Source organism: Panulirus ornatus, chromosome 21 (genome assembly GCF_036320965.1).
Source record: "Panulirus ornatus isolate Po-2019 chromosome 21, ASM3632096v1, whole genome shotgun sequence".
Lineage (NCBI taxonomy): Eukaryota > Metazoa > Arthropoda > Malacostraca > Decapoda > Palinuridae > Panulirus > Panulirus ornatus.
In genome coordinates, this window is record NC_092244.1 from 22,013,056 (window position 1) to 22,033,096 (window position 20,041).

Sequence of the window (20,041 nt, forward strand, 5' to 3'; positions counted from 1 at the left end):
TTTGAATGGAGGAAAACTGGAGGAAGTAAAGTGTTTTAGATATCTGGGAGTGGATTTGGCAGCAGATGGAACCATGGAAGCAGAAGTGAATCATAGAGTGGGGGAAGGGGCAAAAGTTCTGGGAGTGCTGCAAAATGTGTGGAAGTGGAGTATGTTATCTTGGAAAGCAAAAATGGGTATGTTTGAAGGAATAGAGGTTCCAACAATGTTGTATGGTTGCGAGGCGTGGGCTATTGATAGAGTTTTGCGCAGGAGGGTGGGTGTGCTGGAAATGAGATGTTTGAGGACAGTATGTGGTGTGAGGTGGTTTGATTGAGTAAGTAATAATAGGGTAAGAGAGATGTGAGGTAATAAAAAGAGTGTGGTTGAGAGAGCAGAAGAGGGTGTTTTGAAGTGGTTTGGTCACATGGAGAGAATGAGTGAGGAAAGATTGACCAAGAGTATATATGTGTCAGAGGTGGAGGGAACGAGAAGTGGGAGACCAAATTGGAGGTGGAAAGATGGAGTGAAAAAGATTTTGAGTGATCGGGGCCTGAACACACAGGAGGGTGAAAGGCTCGCAAGGAAAAGAGTGAATTTTAACGATGTGGTATACCGGGGTTGATGTGCTGTCAATGGATTGAACCAGGGCATATGAAGCGTCTGGGGTAAAAGCCATGGGAAGTTGTGTGGGGCCTGGATATGAAAGGGAGCTGTGGTTTCGGTGCATTATTACATGACAGCTAGAGACTGAGTGTGAACAAATGGGGCATTTGTTATCTTTTCCTAGCACTACCTCGCACTCATGAGGGGAAAGGAGGTTGTTATTTCATGTGTGGCGAGGTGGCGATGGGAATGAATAAAGGCAGACAGTATGAATTATGTACACGTGTATATATGTTTATGTCTGTGTGTGTATATATATGTATACGTTGAGACGTATAGGTATGTATATTTGCGTGTGTGGATGTGTATGTATATACATGTGTATGTGGGTGGGTTGGGCCATTCTTTCATCTGTTTCCTTGCACAACCTCGGTAACGCGGGAGACAGCGACAAAGCGAAATAAATAAATATATTTTTTTTTTTCTTTTTTTTTTTATACTTTGTCGCTGTCTCCCGCGTTTGCGAGGTAGCGCAAGGAAACAGACGAAAGAAATGGCCCAACCCACCCCCACACACATGTATATACATACATCCACACACGCAAATATACATACCTACACAGCTTTCCATGGTTTACCCCAGACGCTTCACATGCCCTGATTCAATCCACAGACAGCACGTCAACCCCGGTATACCACATCGATCCAATTCTCTCTTTTCCTTGCCCTCCTCTCACCCTCCTGCATGTTCAGGCCCCGATCACACAAAATCTTTTTCACTCCATCTTTCCACCTCCAATTTGGTCTCCCACTTCTCCTCGTTCCCTCCACCTCCGACACATATATCCTCTTGGTCAATCTTTCCTCACTCATTCTCTCCATGTGCCCAAACCATTTCAAAACACCCTCTTCTGCTCTCTCAACCACGCTCTTTTTATTTCCACACATCTCTCTTACCCTTACGTTACTTACTCGATCAAACCACCTCACACCACACATTGTCCTCAAACATCTCATTTCCAGTACATCCATCCTCCTGTGCACAACTCTATCCATAGCCCACGCCTCACAACCATACAACATTGTTAGAACCACTATTCCTTCAAACATACCCATTTTTGCTTTGCGAGATAATGTTCTCGACTTCCACACATTCTTCAAGGCTCCCAGGATTTTCGCCCCCTCCCCCACCCTATGATCCACTTCCTCTTCCATGGTTCCATCCGCTGCCAGATCCACTCCCAGATATCTAAAACACTTTGCTTCCTCCAGTTTTTCTCCATTCAAACTTACCTCCCAATTGACTTGACCCTCAACCCTACTGTACCTAATTACCTTGCTCTTATTCACATTTACTCTTAACTTTCTTCTTTCACACACTTTACCAAACTCAGTCACCAGCTTCTGCAGTTTCTCACATGAATCAGCCACCAGCGCTGTATCATCATATATATATATATATATATTTTTCTTTCTTTTCTTTCAAACTATTCGCCATTTCCCGCGTTAGCTAGGTAGCGTTAAGAACAGAGGACTGGGCCTTTGAGGGAATATCCTCACTTGGCCCCCTTCTCTGTTCCTTCTTTTGGAAAATTGAAAAAAAATGAGAGGGGAGGATTTCCAGCCACCCGCTCCCTCCCCTTTTAGTCGCCTTCTACGACACGCAGGGAATACGTGGGAAGTATTCTTTCTCCCCCATCCCCAGGGATGATATATATATATATATATATATATATATATATATATATATGGTTTAAAAAGAGAGATGTACATAAATATACTTATGTAAGTAGGAGAGATAGCCAGAGAGCATTATTTGATTACATGTTAATTAATAGGCGTGCAAAAGAAAGACTTTTGGATGTTAATGTGCTGAGAGGTGCAACTGGAGGGATGTCTGATCATTATCTTGTGGAGGTAAAGGTGAAGATTTTTAGAGGTGTTCAGAAAAGAAGAGAAAATGTTGGGGTGAAAAGAGGAGTGAGAGTAGGTGAGCTTGGTAAGGAGACTTGTGTGAGAAAGTACCAGGAGAGACTGAGTACAGAATGGAAAAAGGTGAGAACAAAGGACGTAAGGGGAGTGGGGGAGGAATGGGATGTATTTAGGGAAGCAGTGATGGCTTGTGCAAAAGATGCTTGTGGCATGAGAAGCATGGGAGGTGGGCAGATTAGAAAGGGTAGTGAGTGGTGGGATGAAGTAAGATTATTAGTGAAAGAGAAGAGAGAGGCATTTGGACAATTTTTGCAGGGAAATAATGCAAATGAGTGGGAGATGTATAAAAGAAAGAGGCAGTAGGTCAAGAGAAAGGTGCAAGAGGTGAAAAAGAGGGCAAATGAGAGTTGGGGTGAGAGAGTATCATTGAATTTTAGGAAGAATAAAAAGATGTTTTGGAAGAAGGTAAATAAAGTGCGCAAGACAAGGGAACAAATGGGAACTTCAGTGAAGGGGACTAATGGGGAGGTGATAACAAGTAGTGGTGATGTGAGAAGGAGGTGGAATGAGTATTTTGAAGGTTTGTTGAATGTGTTTGATGATAGGGTGGCAAATAAAGGATGTTTTGGTCAAGTTGGTGTGCAAAGTGAGAGGGTTAGGGAAAATGATTTGGTAAACCGAGAAGAGGTAGTAAAAGCTTTGCGGAAGATGAAAGCCAGCAAGGCAGCGGGTTTGGATGGTATTGCAGTGGAATTTATTAAAAAAGGGGGTGACTGTATTGTTGACTGGTTGGTAAGGATATTTAATGTATGTATGACTCATGGTGAGGTGCTTGAGGATTGGCGGAATGCTTGCATAGTGCCATTGAACAAAGGCAAAGGGGATAAATGTGAGTGCTCAAATTATAGAGGTATGAGTTTATTGAGTATTCCTGGTAAATTGTATGGGAAGGTATTGATTGAGAGGGTGAAGGCATGTACAGAGCATCAGATTGGGGAAGAGCAGTGTGGTTTCAGAAGTGGTAGAGGATGTGTGGATCAAGTGTTTGCTTTGAAGAATGTATGTGAGAAATACTTAGAAAAGCAAATGGATTTGTATATAGCATTTATGGGTCTAGAGAAGGCATATGGTAGAGTTGATAGAGATGCCCTGTGGAAGGTATTGGGAATATATGGTGTGGGAGTCAAGTTGTTAGAAGCAGTGAAAAGTTTTTATCGAGGATGTAAGATATGTGTATGTGTAGGAAGAGAGGAAAGTGATTGGTTCTCAGTGAATGCAGGTTTGCGGCAGGGGTGTGTGATGTCTCCATGGTTGTTTAATTTGTTTATGTATGGGGTTGTTAGGGAGGTAAATGCAAGAGTTTTGGAAAGGGGCAAGTATGCAGTCTGTTGTGGAGGAGAGATCTTTGGAAGTGAGTCAGTTGTTGTTCGTTGATGGTACAGCGCTGGTGGCTGATTCATGTGAGAAACTGCAGAAGCTGGTGACTGACTTTGGTAAAGTGTGTGAAAGATGAAAGCTGAGAGTAAATGTGAATAAGAGCAAGGTTATCAGGTACAGTAGGGTTGAGGGTCAAGTCTATTGGGAGGTAAGTTTGAATGGAGAAAAACTAGAGGAAGTGAAGTGTTTTACATATCTGGGAATGGATTTGGTAGCGGATGGAACCATGGAAGCGGAAGTGAATCATAGGGTGGGGGAGGGGTCGAAAATTCTGGGAGTGTTGAAGAATGCTTGGAAGTCGAGAACATTATCTCGGAAAGCAAAAATGGGTATGTTTGAAGGAATAGTGGTTCCAACAATGTTGTATGGTTGCGAGGCGTGGGCTATGGATAGAGAGTTGTGCAGGAGGATGGATGTGTTGGAAATGACATGTTTGAGGACAATATGTGGTGTGAGGTGGCTTTATCGAGTAAGTATTAATAGTGTAAGAGAGATGTGTGGTAATAAAAAGAGTGTGGTTAAGAGAGCAGAAGAGGGTGTTTTGAAATGGTTTGGTCACATGGAGAGAATGAGTGAGGAAAGATTGACCAAAAGGATATATGTGTCAGAGGTGGAGGGAACGAGGAGAAGTGGGAGACCAAATTGGAGGTGGAAAGAAGGAGTGAAAAAGATTTTGAGTGATCGGGGCCTGAACATGGAGGAGGGTGAAAGGCTTGCAAGGAATAGAGTGAATTTTAACGATGTGGTATACTGGAGTCGACGTTTGTCAATGGATCGAACCAGGGCATGTGAAGCATCTGGGGTAAACCATGGAAAGTTCTGTGAGGCCTGGATGTGGAAAGGGAGCTGTGGTTTCGGTGCATTATTACATGACAGCTAGAGACTGAGTGTGAACGAATGTGGCCTTTGTTGTCTTTTCCTAGCGCTACCTCGCACACATGAGGGGGGGAGTGGGTTGTTATTTCATGTGTGGGGAGGTGGTTATGGGAATGAATAAAGGCAGAATATGAATTATGTACATGTGTATATATGTATATGTCTTTGTGTGTATATTTATGTATACGTTAAGATGTATAGGTATGTATATTTGCCTATGTGGACGTGTATGTATATACATGTGTATGTGGGTGAGTTGGGCCATTCTTTCATATGTTTCCTTGCGCTACCTCGCTAACACGGGAGACAGTGACAAAGCAAAATAAATAAATAGATAAATATATGTGAATGTATGTGAGAAATACTTAGAAAAGCAAATGGATTTGTATTTAGCATTTTTGGATCTGGAGAAGGCATATGATAGAGTTGATAGAGATGCTCTGTGGAAGGTATTAAGAATATATGGTGTGGGAGGCAAGTTGTTAGAAGCAGTGAAAAGTTTTTCTCGAGGATGTAAGGCATGTGTACGTGTAGGAAGAGAGGAAAGTGATTGGTTCTCAGTGAATGTAGGTTTGCGGCAGGGGTGTGTGATGTCTCCATGGTTGTTTAATTTGTTTATGGATGGGGTTGTTAGGGAGGTGAATGCAAGAGTTTTGGAAAGAGGGGCAAGTATGAAGTCTGTTGTGGATGAGAAAGCTTGGGATATGAGTCAGTTGTTGTTCGCTGATGGTACAGCGCTGGTGGCTGATTCATGTGAGAAACTGCAGAAGCTGGTGACTGAGTTTGGTAAAGTGTGTGAAAGAAGAAAGTTAAGAGTAAATGTGAATAAGAGCAAGGTTATTAGGTACAGTAGGGTTGAGGGTCAAGTCAATTGGGAGGTAAGTTTGAATGGAGAAAAACTGGAGGAAGTAAAGTGTTTTAGATATCTGGGAGTGGATCTGGCAGCGGATGGAACCACGGAAGCGGAAGTGAATCATAGGGTGGGGGAGGGGGCGAAAATCCTGGGAGCCTTGAAGAATGTTTGGAATTCGAGATCATTATCTCGGAAAGCAAAAATGGGTATGTTTGAAGGAATAGTGGTTCCAACAATGTTGTATGGTTGCGAGGCGTGGGCTATGGATAGAGTTGTGCGCAGGAGGATAGATGTACTGGAAATGAGATGTTTGAGGACAATGTGTGGTGTGAGGTGGTTTGATCGAGTAAGTAATGTAAGGGTGAGAGAGATGTGTGGAAATAAAAAGAGTGTGGTTGAGAGAGCAGAAGAGGGTGTTTTGAAATGGTTTGGGCACATGGAGAGAATGAGTGAGGAAAGATTGACCAAGAGGATATATGTGTCAGAGGTGGAGGGAATGAGGAGAAGTGGGAGACCAAATTGGAGGTGGAAAGATGGAGTGAAAAAGATTTTGAGTGATCGGGGTCTGAACATGCAGGAGGGTGAAAGGCGGGCAAGGAATAGAGTGAATTGGATCGATGTGGTATACTGGGGTTGATGTGCTGTCAGTGGATTGAATCAGGGCATGTGAAACGTCTGGGGTAAACCATGGAATGTTGTATGGGGCCTGGATGTGGAAAGGGAGCTGTGGTTTCGGACATTATTGCATGACAGCTAGAGACTGAGTGTGAACAAATGGGGCCTTTGTTGTCTTTTCCTAGCACTACCTCACACACATGAGGGGGGAGGGGGATGTTATTCCATGTGTGGCGAGGTGGCGATGGGAATGAATAAAGGCAGACAGTGTGAATTGTGTGCATGGGTATATATGTATGTGTCTGTGTGTGTATATATATGTGTATATTGAGATGTATAGGTATGTATATTTGCGTGTGTGGACGTGTATGTATATACATGTGTATGGGGGTGGGTTTGGCCATTTCTTTCGTCTGTTTCCTTGCACTACCTCGCAAACGCGGGAGACAGTGACAAAGCAAAATAAATATAATATAATATATATATATATATATATATATATATATATATATATATATATATATATATATATATTTATCCCTGGGGATAGGGGAGCAAGAATACTTCCCACGTATTCCCTGCGTGTCGTAGAAGGCGACTAAAAGGGGAGGGAGCGGGGGGCTGGAAATCCTCCCCTCTCATTTTTTTTTTTTCCAAAAGAAGGAACAGAGAATTGGGCCAGGTGAGGGTAGTCCCTCAAAGGCTCAGTCCTCTGTTCTTAACGCTACCTCGCTAATGCGGGAAATGGCGAATAGTTTGAAAGAAAAGAAAAGATATATATTCCTATGAGTCCATGGGGAAAATGAAACACGAAAAGTTCCCAAGTGCACTTTCGTGTAATAATCACATCATCATGGGAGACACAAGAGAGAAATATAACAGTCAGTGGACTCATAGGAATATCTTCATCACGTGCAAAATTGTGATCCTTTCCAATATATATGTATATATATATATATATATATATATATATATATATATATATATATATATATATATATATATATTTTTTTTTTTTATTATACTTTGTCGCTGTCTCCCGCGTTTGCGAGGTAGCGCAAGGAAACAGACGAAAGAAATGGCCCAACCCCCCCCCCCCATACACATGTATATACATACGTCCACACACGCAAATATACATACCTACACAGCTCTCCATGGTTTACCCCAGACGCTTCACATGCCCTGCTTCAATCCACTGACAGCACGTCAACCCCGGTATACCACATCGCTCCAATTCACTCTATTCCTTGCCCTCCTTTCACCCTCCTGCATGTTCAGGCCCCGATCACACAAAATCTTTTTCACTCCATCTTTCCACCTCCAATTTGGTCTCCCTCTTCTCCTTGTTCCTTCCACCTCCGACACATATATCCTCTTGGTCAATCTTTCCTCACTCATCCTCTCCATGTGCCCAAACCACTTCAAAACACCCTCTTCTGCTCTCTCAACCACGCTCTTTTTATTTCCACACATCTCTCTTACCCTTATGTTACTCACTCGATCAAACCACCTCACACCACACATTGTCCTCAAACATCTCATTTCCAGCACATCCATCCTCCTGCACACAACTCTATCCATAGCCCACGCCTCGCAACCATACAACATTGTTGGAACCACTATTCCTTCAAACATACCCATTTTTGCTTTCCGAGATAATGTTATCGACTTCCACACATTCTTCAAGGCCCCCAGGATTTTCGCCCCCTCCCCCACCCTATGATCCACTTCCGCTTCCATGGTTCCATCCGCTGCCAGATCCACTCCCAGATATCTAAAACACTTCACTTCCTCCAGTTTTTCTCCATTCAAACTCACCTCCCAATTGACTTGACCCTCAACCCTACTGTACCTAATAACCTTGCTCTTATTCACATTTACTCTTAACTTTCTTCTTCCACACACTTTTCCAAACTCAGTCACCAGCTTCTGCAGTTTCTCACATGAATCAGCCACCAGCGCTGTATCATCAGCGAACAACAACTGACTCATATCCCAAGCTTTCTCATCCACAACAGACTTCATACTTGCCCCTCTTTCCAAAACTCTTGCATTTACCTCCCTAACAACCCCATCCATAAACAAATTAAACAACCATGGAGACATCACACACCCCTGCCGCAAACCTACATTCACTGAGAACCAATCACTTTCCTCTCTTCCTACACGTACACATGCCTTACATCCTCGAGAAAAACTTTTCACTGCTTCTAACAACTTGCCTCCCACACCATATATTCTTAATACCTTCCACAGAGCATCTCTATCAACTCTATCATATGCCTTCTCCAGATCCAAAAATGCTAAATACAAATTTGTACAATGGCACTATGCACGCATTCCGCCAATCCTCAGGCACCTCACCATGAGTCATACATACATTAAATAACCTTACCAACCAGTCAACAATATATATATATATATATATATATATATATATATATATATATATATATATATATATATATATATATATATATATTGTACAAAGGCAAAGGGGATAAGAGTGAGTGCTCAAATTACAGAGGTATAAGTTTGTTGAGTATTCCTGGTAATTATATGGGAGGGTATTGATTGAGAGGGTGAAGGCATGTACAGAGCATCAGATTGGGGAAGAGCAGTGTGGTTTCAGAAGTGGTAGAGGATGTGTGGATCAGGTGTTTGCTTTGAAGAATGTATGTGAGAAATACTTAGAAAAGCAAATGGATTTGTATGTAGCATTTATGGATCTGGATAAGGCATATGATAGAGTTGATAGAGATGCTCTGTGGAAGGTATTAAGAATATATGGTGTGGGAGGAAAGTTGTTAGAAGCAGTGAAAAGTTTTTATCGAGGATGTAAGGCATGTGTACGTGTAGGAAGAGAGGAAAGTGATTGGTTCTCAGTGAATGTAGGTTTGCGGCAGGGGTGTGTGATGTCTCCATGGTTGTTTAATTTGTTTATGGATGGGGTTGTTAGGGAGGTAAATGCAAGAGTTTTGGAAAGAGGGGCAAGTATGAAGTCTGTTGGGGATGAGAGAGCTTGGGAAGTGAGTCAGTTGTTGTTCGCTGATGATACAGCGCTGGTGGCTGATTCATGTGAGAAACTGCATAAGCTGGTGACTGAGTTTGGAAAAGTGTGTGGAAGAAGAAAGTTAAGAGTAAATGTGAATAAGAGCAAGGTTATTAGGTACAGTAGGGTTGAGGGTCAAGTCAATTGGGAGGTGAGTTTGAATGGAGAAAAAGTGGAGGAAGTGAAGTGTTTTAGATATCTGGGAGTGGATCTGGCAGGGGATGGAACCATGGAAGCGGAAGTGGATCATAGGGTGGGGGAGGGGGCGAAAATCCTGGGGGCCTTGAAGAATGTGTGGAAGTCGATAACATTATCTCGGAAAGCAAAAATGGGTATGTTTGAAGGAATAGTGGTTCCAACAATGTTGTATGGTTGCGAGGCGTGGGCTATGGATAGAGTTGTGCGCAGGAGGATGGATGTGCTGGAAATGAGATGTTTGAGGACAATGTGTGGTGTGAGGTGGTTTGATCGAGTGAGTAACGTAACGGTAAGAGAGATGTGTGGAAATAAAAAGAGCGTGGTTGAGAGAGCAGAAGAGGGTGTTTTGAAGTGGTTTGGGCACATGGAGAGGATGAGTGAGGAAAGATTGACCAAGAGGATATATGTGTCGGAGGTGGAGGGAACAAGGAGAAGAGGGAGACCAAATTGGAGGTGGAAAGATGGAGTGAAAAAGATTTTGTGTGATCGGGGCCTGAACATGCAGGAGGGTGAAAGGAGGGCAAGGAATAGAGTGAGTTGGAGCGATGTGGTATACCGGGGTTGACGTGCTGTCAGTGGATTGAAGCAGGGCATGTGAAGCGTCTGGGGTAAACCGTGGAAGGCTGTGTAGGTATGTATATTTGCGTGTGTGGACGTATGTATATACATGTGTATGGGGGGGGTTGGGCCATTTCTTTCGTCTGTTTCCTTGCGCTACCTCGCAAACGCGGGAGACAGCGACAAAGTATGATAAATAATATAAAATATATTACTCCAAAACTTTTTCTTTCACACTCTCCCAAACTCTACTGCCAGCTTCTAAAGATTCTATCTGGTCTTCCATCACATCCATGTCATCATCAAACTGCAGCTGATTCATCTTCCATACTTTATTTGGTGAAACACACCCTAGACCTGCACCTCAATCCAAGATTCTTACATTCACCTCCCTCATCACCTTGTCTGTAAACAGATTAATCAGTCTTGATGACATTATACATCTTTGCTGCACACCCACCTTCACCTTCACACTTACCTTCCCCTCTTCTTACTTGTACAAATGTCTTCACAGTTCTTCACTGCTTTTCATAACTTTAGAATTTTAAGAGTTACAATATTTTAATGGTGACATGATTAATTAATTATCCCTGGGGATAGGGGAGAAAGAATACTTCTCACGTATTCCCTGCGTGTCGTATAAGGCGACTAAAAGGGAAGGGAGCGGGGGGCTGGAAATCCTCCCCTCTCGTTTTTAATTTTCCAAAAGAAGGAACAGAGAAGGGGGCTAAGTGAGGATATTCCCTCAAAGGCTCAGTCCTCTGTTCTTAACGCTACCTCGCTAATGCGGGAAATGGCGAATCGTGTGAAAAAAAAAAAAAAAAAAAATATATATATATATATATATATATATATATTTTTTTTTTTTTTGCTTTGTTTCTGTCTCCCGCATTTGCAAGGTAGCGCAAGGAAACAGATGAAAGAAATGGCCAAATCCACCCCCATACACATGTATATACACACATATCCACACACGCAAATATACATACCTATACATCTCAATGTACACATACATATACACACAGACACATACATATATACCCATGCACACAATTCACACTGTCTGCCTTTATTTATTCCCATCGCCACCTCGCCACACATGGAATAACATCCCCCTCTCCCCTCATGTGTGTAGGGTAGCGCTAGGAAAAGACAACAAAAGCCTCATTCGTTTACACTCAGTCTCTAGCTGTCATGCAATAATGCCCGAAACCACAGCTCCCTTTCCACATCCAGGCCCCACACAGCTTTCCATGGTTTACCCCAGATGCTTCACATGTCCTGATTCAATCCACTGACAGCACATCAACCCCGGTATACCACATCGATCCAATTCACTCTATTCCTTGCCCGCGTTTCACCCTCCTGCATGTTCAGGCCCCGATCACTCAAAATCTTTTTCACTCCATCTTTCCACCTCCAATTTGGTCTCCTACTTCTCCTCGTTCCCTCCCCCTCCGACACATATATCCTCTTGGTCAATCTTTCCTCACTCATTCTCTCCATGCGCCCAAACCATTTCAAAACACCCTCTTCTGCTCTCTCAACCACGCTCTTTTTATTTCCACACATCTCTCTTACATCTCATTTCCAGCACATCCACCCTCCTGTGCACAACTCTATCCATAGCCCACGCCTCGCAACCATACAACATTGTTGGAACCACTATTCCTTCAAACATACCCATTTTTGCTTTCCGAGATAATATTCTCGACTTCCACACATTCTTCAAGGCTCCCAGGATTTTCGCCCCCTCCCCCACCCCATGATTCACTTCCGCTTCCATGGTTCCATCCGCTGCCAGATCCACTCCCAGATATCTAAAACACTTTACTTCCTCCTGTTTTTCTCCATTCAAACTTACCTCCCAATTTACTTGACCCTCAACCCTACTGTACCTAATAACCTTGCTCTTATTCACATTTACTCTTAACTTTCTTCTTCCACACACTTTACCAAACGCAGTCACCAGCTTCTGCAGTTTCTCACGTGAATCAGCCACCAGCGCTGTATCATGAGCGAACAACTGACTCACTTCCCAAGCTCTCTCATCCACAACAGACTTCATTCTTGCCCCTCTTTCCAAAACTCTTGCATTCACCTCCCTAACAACCCCATCCATAAACAAATTAAACAACCATGGAGACATCACACACCCCTGCCGCAAACCTACATTCACTGAGAACCAATCACTTTCCTCTCCTCCTACACGTACACATGCTTTACATCCTCGATAAAAACTTTTCACTGCTTCTAACAACTTGCCACCCACACCATATATTCTTAATACCTTCCACAGAGCATCTCTATCAACTTTATCATATGCCTTCTCCAGATTTATAAATGCTACATACAAATCCATTTGCTTTTCTATGTGTTTCTCACATATATTCTTCAAAGCAAACACCTGATCCACACATCCTCTACCACTTCTGAAACCACACTGCTCTTCCCCAATCTGATGCTCTGTACATGCCTTCCCCCTCTCAATCAATATCCTCCCATATAATTTACCAGGAATACTCAACAAACTTATACCTCTGTAATTTGAGCACTCACTCTTATCCCCTTTGCCTTTGTACAATGGCACTATGCACGCATTCCGCCAATCCTCAGGCACCTCACCATGAGTCATACATACATTACATAACCTTACCAACCAGTCAATAATACAGTCACCACCTTTTTAAATAAATTCCACTGCAATACCATCCAAACCTGCTGCCTTGCCGGCTTTCATCTTCCTGCAAAGCTTTTACTACCTCTTCTCTGTTTACCAAATCATTTTCCCCAACCCTCTCACTTTGCACACCACCTCGACCAAGACACCCATTATCCGCCACTGTATCATCAAACACATTCAACAAATCTTCAAAATACTCACTCCATCTCCTTCTCACATCACCACTACTTGTTATCACCTCCCTATTAGCGCCCTTCAGTGAAGTTCCCATTTGCTCCCTTGTTTTACACACTTTATTTACCTTCTTCCAAAACATCTTTTTATTCTCCCTAAAATTTAATGATACTCTCTCACCCCAACTCTCATTTGCCCTCTTTTTCACCTCTTGCACCTTTCTCTTGACCTCCTGTCTCTTTCTTTTATACATCTCCCACTCAATTGCATTTTTTCCCTGCAGAAATCATCCAAATGCCTCTCTCTTCTCTTTCACTAATAATCTTACATCTTCATCCCACCACTCACTACCCTTTCTAATCAACCCACCTCCCACTCTTCTCATGCCACAAGCATCTTTTGCGCACTCCATCACTGATTCCCTAAATACATCCCATTCCTCCCCCACTCCCCTTACTTCCATTGTTCTCACCTTTTTCCATTCTGTACTCAGTCTCTCCTGTTACTTCCTCACACAAGTCTCCTTCCCAAGCTCACTTACTCTCACCACCCTCTTCACCCCAACATTCACTCTTCTTTTCTGAAAACCCATACAAATCTTCACCTTAGCCTCCACAAGATAATGATCAGACATCCCTCCAGTTGCACCTCTGAGCACATTTACATCCAAAAGTCTCTCTTTCGCGCGCCTGTCAATCAACACGTAATCCAATAACGCTCTCTGGCCATCTCTCCCACTTACATACATATACTTATGTATATCTCTCTTTTTAAACCAGGTATTCCCAATCACCAGTCCTTTTTCAGCACATAAATCTACAAGCTCTTCACCATTTCCATTTACAACACTGAACACCCCATGTATACCAATTATTCCCTCAACTGCCACATTACTCACCTTTGCATTCAAATCACCCATCACTATAACCCGGTCGCATGCATCAAAACCACTAACACACTCATTCAGCTGCTCCCAAATCACTTGCCTCTCATGATCTTTCTTCTCATTCCCAGGTGCATATGCACCAATAATCACCCATCTCTCTCCATCAACTTTCAGTTTTACTCATATTAATCGAGAATTTACTTTCTTACATTCTATCACATACTCCCACAACTCCTGTTTCAGGAGTACTGCTACTTCTTCCCTTGCTCTTGTCCTCTCACTAACCCCTGACTTTACTCCCAAGACATTCCCAAATCACTCTTCCCCTTTACCCTTTAGCTTCGTTTCACTCAGAGCCAAAACATCCAGGTTCCTTTCCTCAAACATACCACCTATCTCTCCTTTTTTCACATCTTGGTTACATCCACACACATTTAGACACCCCAACCTGAGTCTACGAGGAGTATGACTCCTTCTGCTTCCCAGTTTTTTAGAAAGTTAAAAATACAAGGAGGGGAGGATTTCTGGCCCCCCGCTCCCATCCCCTCTAGTTGCCTTCTGCGACACTTGAGGAATACGTGGAAAGTATTCTTTCACCCCAATCCCCAGGGATAATATATTTATATATACATACACACACATATACACACATACACACATATACACACACACACACACATATATATATATATATCTATATATATTGATGGTGACCGATTCTCCTCGAACCAAAGCATATTACGATGCTATCAACAGCAACAAACATCTTTTCCAAGGAAAGGTTGCTATGGATGTTGGAGCAGGCACAGGTATTCTGTCTCTGTTCATGGCTGCACTGGGGCCAAGAAAGTTTATGCTGTTGAAGCTGGTTTATGGCTGCTGTTATTCAGAAGGTTGCGGATGACAATGGGTTTGCAGATATCATCCACATCTATCATTCCAAAGTTGAGGACATTTCTCTTCCTGGAAATGAAAAAGTAGATATCATTGTTTCTGAGTGGATGGGCTTTTATCTCCTACATGAATCAATGTTAAATTCTGTAATACAAGCTAGAGAGCACTTTCTCGCTGAGGATGGCACAGTCTTCCCTTCAGAAGCAAGAATTTATGCTTGTCCATGCTCATTAAAGCATCTCTATGAAGAACAAATAAGTTTTTGGGATAATGTATATGGATTTAATATGTCTGCCGTGAAACATTATGCTTTGAAGTCCAAAATGACGAAACCAGAAGTGCGTCTCATTCCTCAATCTGACTTACTTGCAGAACCAAGCTGTGTTAAGAAATTTAATCTACGGTGGGTGACAGAGGAGGAAGTGAAGTTCTTTGCTGAAGCATCTTTTGTTGCCTTTACTAAATCTGGGACTTATCAAGGACTATGTCTCTGGTTTGAATGTGATTTTGATGGCCGAGACTTTGATGAAGATGGAAAAGAATTTGGATCTTTGGTAAAACTTTCAACATCACCATTCAGTCCAGGTACTCACTGGAAACAAACTGTTGTTGTTTTAGGATATGGAGCAGATGAGACTAATCAAGAATTGAAACTAACATCCCAAGATGTATACAATGAAGGAGATTTACATACTGGCACAGAAAATTCAGGAAATAAACTTTTTTGTAACGAAACTAGACATAGTAATATGCCATGTAATCAGCAAGCAAATTGTCATGAAAAATTTTGTAAGGACACAACCCATGTCATGGAACAGGCAATTAATGAGCCAATAGTACAGCCCAGTTTTGGTTATGAAGTTGAACAGGATGAAGTAGTTGGATGGAAGCTCATATTAGCTCAAAGTGACAACAATGTGCGTCATTATACAGTGACTGTTGAAATGCTGGATCCAGAAACAGAGGAGCACCAAGTTCCATGTCATTGCCCAATGCCACAGTGTCTCATCATTGCTCAGATGCTTGAAAAAGAAATGAAAGAGGATGATGATTTTATGATTGACTGCACATAAAGTAATGGATTTCTGTTTTAAAACAGAGCCCCAATCCTTGTTTAGCATGGTACCTTCATGCAATATGGCTAGGATGCATAAGAGAGAGAGAGGAGGTATGGGAGGGAAGTAATATTATTGATATCACATACAGGTAATATAATGGTTTTTTCTCATACTTTTTTTTTTTAGTTTCTCAAAGATTGTAAACTTTCTTAGTCTCCTTTAGCCTTTTACAGATGAAAACGGATAAACCAGAATGAGCTATCGTGGAATGCCAGTACAACCAGTGCCAGAGGGATTGTGTATCACCAATGCTTGAGGGCAGGCAGCATTGATACTCTAGCTTCATCATTTTATTTTACTTAAAACATAATGTAATTATGTTTGGGGATAGGGGTGAAAGAATACTTCCCACGTATTCCTCGCGTGTCGTAGAAAGCGACTAGAGGGGACGGGAGCGGGGGGCCAGAAATCCTCCCCTTCCTTGTATTAACTTTCTAAAATGGGAAACAGAAGAAGGAGTCACGCGGGGAGTGCTCATCCTCCTCGAAGGCTCAGAGTGGGGTGCCTAAATGTGTGTGGATGTAACCAAGATGTGAAAAAAGGAGAGATAGGTAGTATGTTTGAGGAAAGGAACCTGGATGTTTTGGCTCTGAGTGAAACGAAGCTCAAGGGTAAAGGGGAAGAGTGGTTTGGGAATGTCTGGGGAGTAAAGTCAGGGGTTAGTGAGAGGACAAGAGCAAGGGAAGGAGTAGCAATACTCCTGAAACAGGAGTTGTGGGAGTATGTGATAGAGTGTAAGAAAGTAAATTCTCGATTAATATGGGTAAAACTGAAAGTTGATGGAGAGAGGTGGGTGATTATTGGTGCATATGCACCTGGGCATGAGAAGAAAGATCAAGAGAGGCAAGTGTTTTGGGAGCAGCTGAATGAGTGTGTCAGTGGTTTTGATGCACGAGACCGGGTTATAGTGATGGGTGATTTGAATGCAAAGGTGAGTAATGTGGCAGTTGAGGGAATAATTGGTATACATGGGGTGTTCAGTGTTGTAAATGGAAATGGTGAAGAGCTTGTAGATTTATGTGCTGAAAAAGGACTGATGATTGGGAATACCTGGTTTAAAAAGCGAGATATACATAAGTATACTTATGTAAGTAGGAGAGATGGCCAGAGAGCGTTATTGGATTACATGTTAATTGACAGGCGTGTGAAAGAGAGACTTTTGGATGTTAATGTGCTGAGAGGTGCAACTGGAGGGATGTCTGATCATTATCTTGTGGAGGCTAAGGTGAAGATTTGTATGGGTTTTCAGAAAAGAAGAGTGAATGTTGGGGTGAAGAGGGTGGTGAGAGTAAGTGAGCTTGAGAAGGAGACCTGTGTGAGGAAGTACCAGGAGAGACTGAGTACAGAATGGAAAAAGGTGAGAACAATGGAAGCAAGGGGAGTGGGGGAGGAATGGGATGTATTTAGGGAATCAGTGATGGATTGCGCAAAAGATGCTTGTGGCATGAGAAGAGTGGGAGGTGGGTTGATTAGAAAGGGTAGTGAGTGGTGGGATGAAGAAGTAAGAGTATTAGTAAAAGAGAAGAGAGAGGCATTTGGACGATTTTTGCAGGGAAAAAATGCAATTGAGTGGGAGATGTATAAAAGAAAGAGACAGGAGGTCAAGAGAAAGGTGCAAGAGGTGAAAAAAATGGCAAATGAGAGTTGGGGTGAGAGAGTATCATTAAATTTTAGGGAGAATAAAAAGATGTTCTGGAAGGAGGTAAATAAAGTGCGTAAGACAAAGGAGCAAATGGGAACTTCAGTGAAGGGCGCAAATGGGGAGGTGATAACAAGTAGTGGTGATGTGAGAAGGAGATGGAGTGAGTATTTTGAAGGTTTGTTGAATGTGTTTGATGATAGAGTGGCAGATATAGGGTGTTTTGGTCGAGGTGGTGTGCAAAGTGAGAGGGTTAGGGAAAATGATTTGGTAAACAGAGAAGAGGTAGTGAAAGCTTTGCGGAAGATGAAAGCCGGCAAGGCAGCAGGTTTGGATGGTATTGCAGTGGAATTTATTAAAAAAGGGGGTGACTGTATTGTTGACTGGTTGGTAAGGTTATTTAATGTATGTATGACTCATGGTGAGGTGCCTGAGGATTGGCGGAATGCGTGCATAGTGCCATTGTACAAAGGCAAAGGGGATAAGAGTGAGTGCTCAAATTACAGAGGTATAAGTTTGTTGAGTATTCCTGGTAAATTATATGGGAGGGTATTGATTGAGAGGGTGAAGGCATGTACAGAGCATCAGATTGGGGAAGAGCAGTGTGGTTTCAGAAGTGGTAGAGGATGTGTGGATCAGGTGTTTGCTTTGAAGAATGTATGTGAGAAATACTTAGAAAAGCAAATGGATTTGTATGTAGCATTTATGGATCTGGAGAAGGCATATGATAGAGTTGATAGAGATGCTCTGTGGAAGGTATTAAGAATATATGGTGTGGGAGGAAAGTTGTTAGAAGCAGTGAAAAGTTTTTATCGAGGATGTAAGGCATGTGTACGTGTAGGAAGAGAGGAAAGTGATTGGTTCTCAGTAAATGTAGGTTTGTGGCAGGGGTGTGTGATGTCTCCATGGTTGTTTAATTTGTTTATGGATGGGGTTGTTAGGGAGGTAAATGCAAGAGTTTTGGAAAGAGGGGCAAGTATGAAGTCTGTTGGGGATGAGAGAGCTTGGGAAGTGAGTCAGTTGTTGTTCGCTGATGATACAGCGCTGGTGGCTGGTTCATGTGAGAAACTGCAGAAGCTGGTGACTGAGTTTGGTAAAGTGTGTGGAAGAAGAAAGTTAAGAGTAAATGTGAATAAGAGCAAGGTTATTAGGTACAGTAGGGTTGAGGGTCAAGTCAATTGGGAGGTGAGTTTGAATGGAGAAAAACTGGAGGAAGTGAAGTGTTTTAGATATCTGGGAGTGGATCTGGCAGCGGATGGAACCATGGAAGCGGAAGTGGATCATAGGGTGGGGGAGGGGGCGAAAATTCTGGGGGCCTTGAAGAATGTGTGGAAGTCGAGAACATTATCTCGGAAAGCAAAAATGGGTATGTATGAAGGAATAGTGGTTCCAACAATGTTGTATGGTTGCGAGGCGTGGGCTATGGATAGAGTTGTGCGCAGGAGGATGGATGTGCTGGAAATGAGATATTTGAGGACAATGTGTGGTGTGAGGTGGTTTGATCGTGTGAGTAACGTAAGGGTAAGAGAGATGTGTGGAAATAAAAAGAGCGTGGTTGAGAGAGCAGAAGAGGGTGTTTTGAAGTGGTTTGGGCACATGGAGAGGATGAGTGAGGAAAGATTGACCAAGAGGATATATGTGTCGGAGGTGGAGGGAACAAGGAGAAGAGGGAGACCAAATTGGAGGTGGAAAGATGGAGTGAAAAAGATTTTGTGTGATCGGGGCCTGAACATGCAGGAGGGTGAAAGGAGGGCAAGGAATAGAGTGAATTGGAGCGATGTGGTATACCGGGGTTGACGTGCTGTCAGTGGATTGAATCAAGGCATGTGAAGCGTCTGGGGTAAGCCATGGAAAGCTGTGTAGGTATGTATATTTGCGTGTGTGGACGTATGTATATACATGTGTATGGGGGGGGTTGGGCCATTTCTTTCGTCTGTTTCCTTGCGCTACCTCGCAAACGCGGGAGACAGCGACAAAGTATAATAAGTATAATAAAAAAAATATATAATATATATATATATTTTTTTTTTTTCTTTTAAACTATTCGCCATTTCCCGCGTTAGCAAGGTAGCGTAAAGAACAGAGGACTGGGCCTTTTTTGGAATATTCTCACCTGGCCCCCTCTGTTCCTTCTTTTGGAAAATTAAAAAAAAAGACGAGAGGGGAGGATTTCCAGCCCCCCGTTCCCTTCCCTTTTAGTCGCCTTCTACGACACGCAGGGAATACGTGGGAAGTATTCTTAATCCCCTAACCCCAGGGATATATATATATATATATATATATATATATATATATATATATATATATATATATATATATATATATGAAAAAATGTAAGAAATAATTTAGAAAACTGAAACTTCTGTCTTGAAATGAACTTAAAAAGATGAATATCACATTATGGTTCAACCTCTGGCTATGGAAAAGGGAAATGTATAATTTATTTACACAAACGTCAATAGTAGTTTTCATCAATTTAACCACTGTATCATACTGCCTGGACCACTTCTCTTATCATGAAACTGGAATATTGGCTTA

At 42.4% G+C, this 20,041-nt stretch overlaps 1 protein-coding gene and 1 pseudogene across 11 annotated transcripts in view; both read left to right on the forward strand.

Moving 5' to 3' along the window:
* Positions 1-20,041, forward strand: part of LOC139756399 (protein kinase C, brain isozyme-like) — a 498,787-nt gene that overhangs the window by 233,701 nt on the left and 245,045 nt on the right. The window lies entirely within an intron of this gene.
* LOC139756403 (protein arginine N-methyltransferase 1-like) lies at positions 14,550-16,250 on the forward strand (annotated as a pseudogene).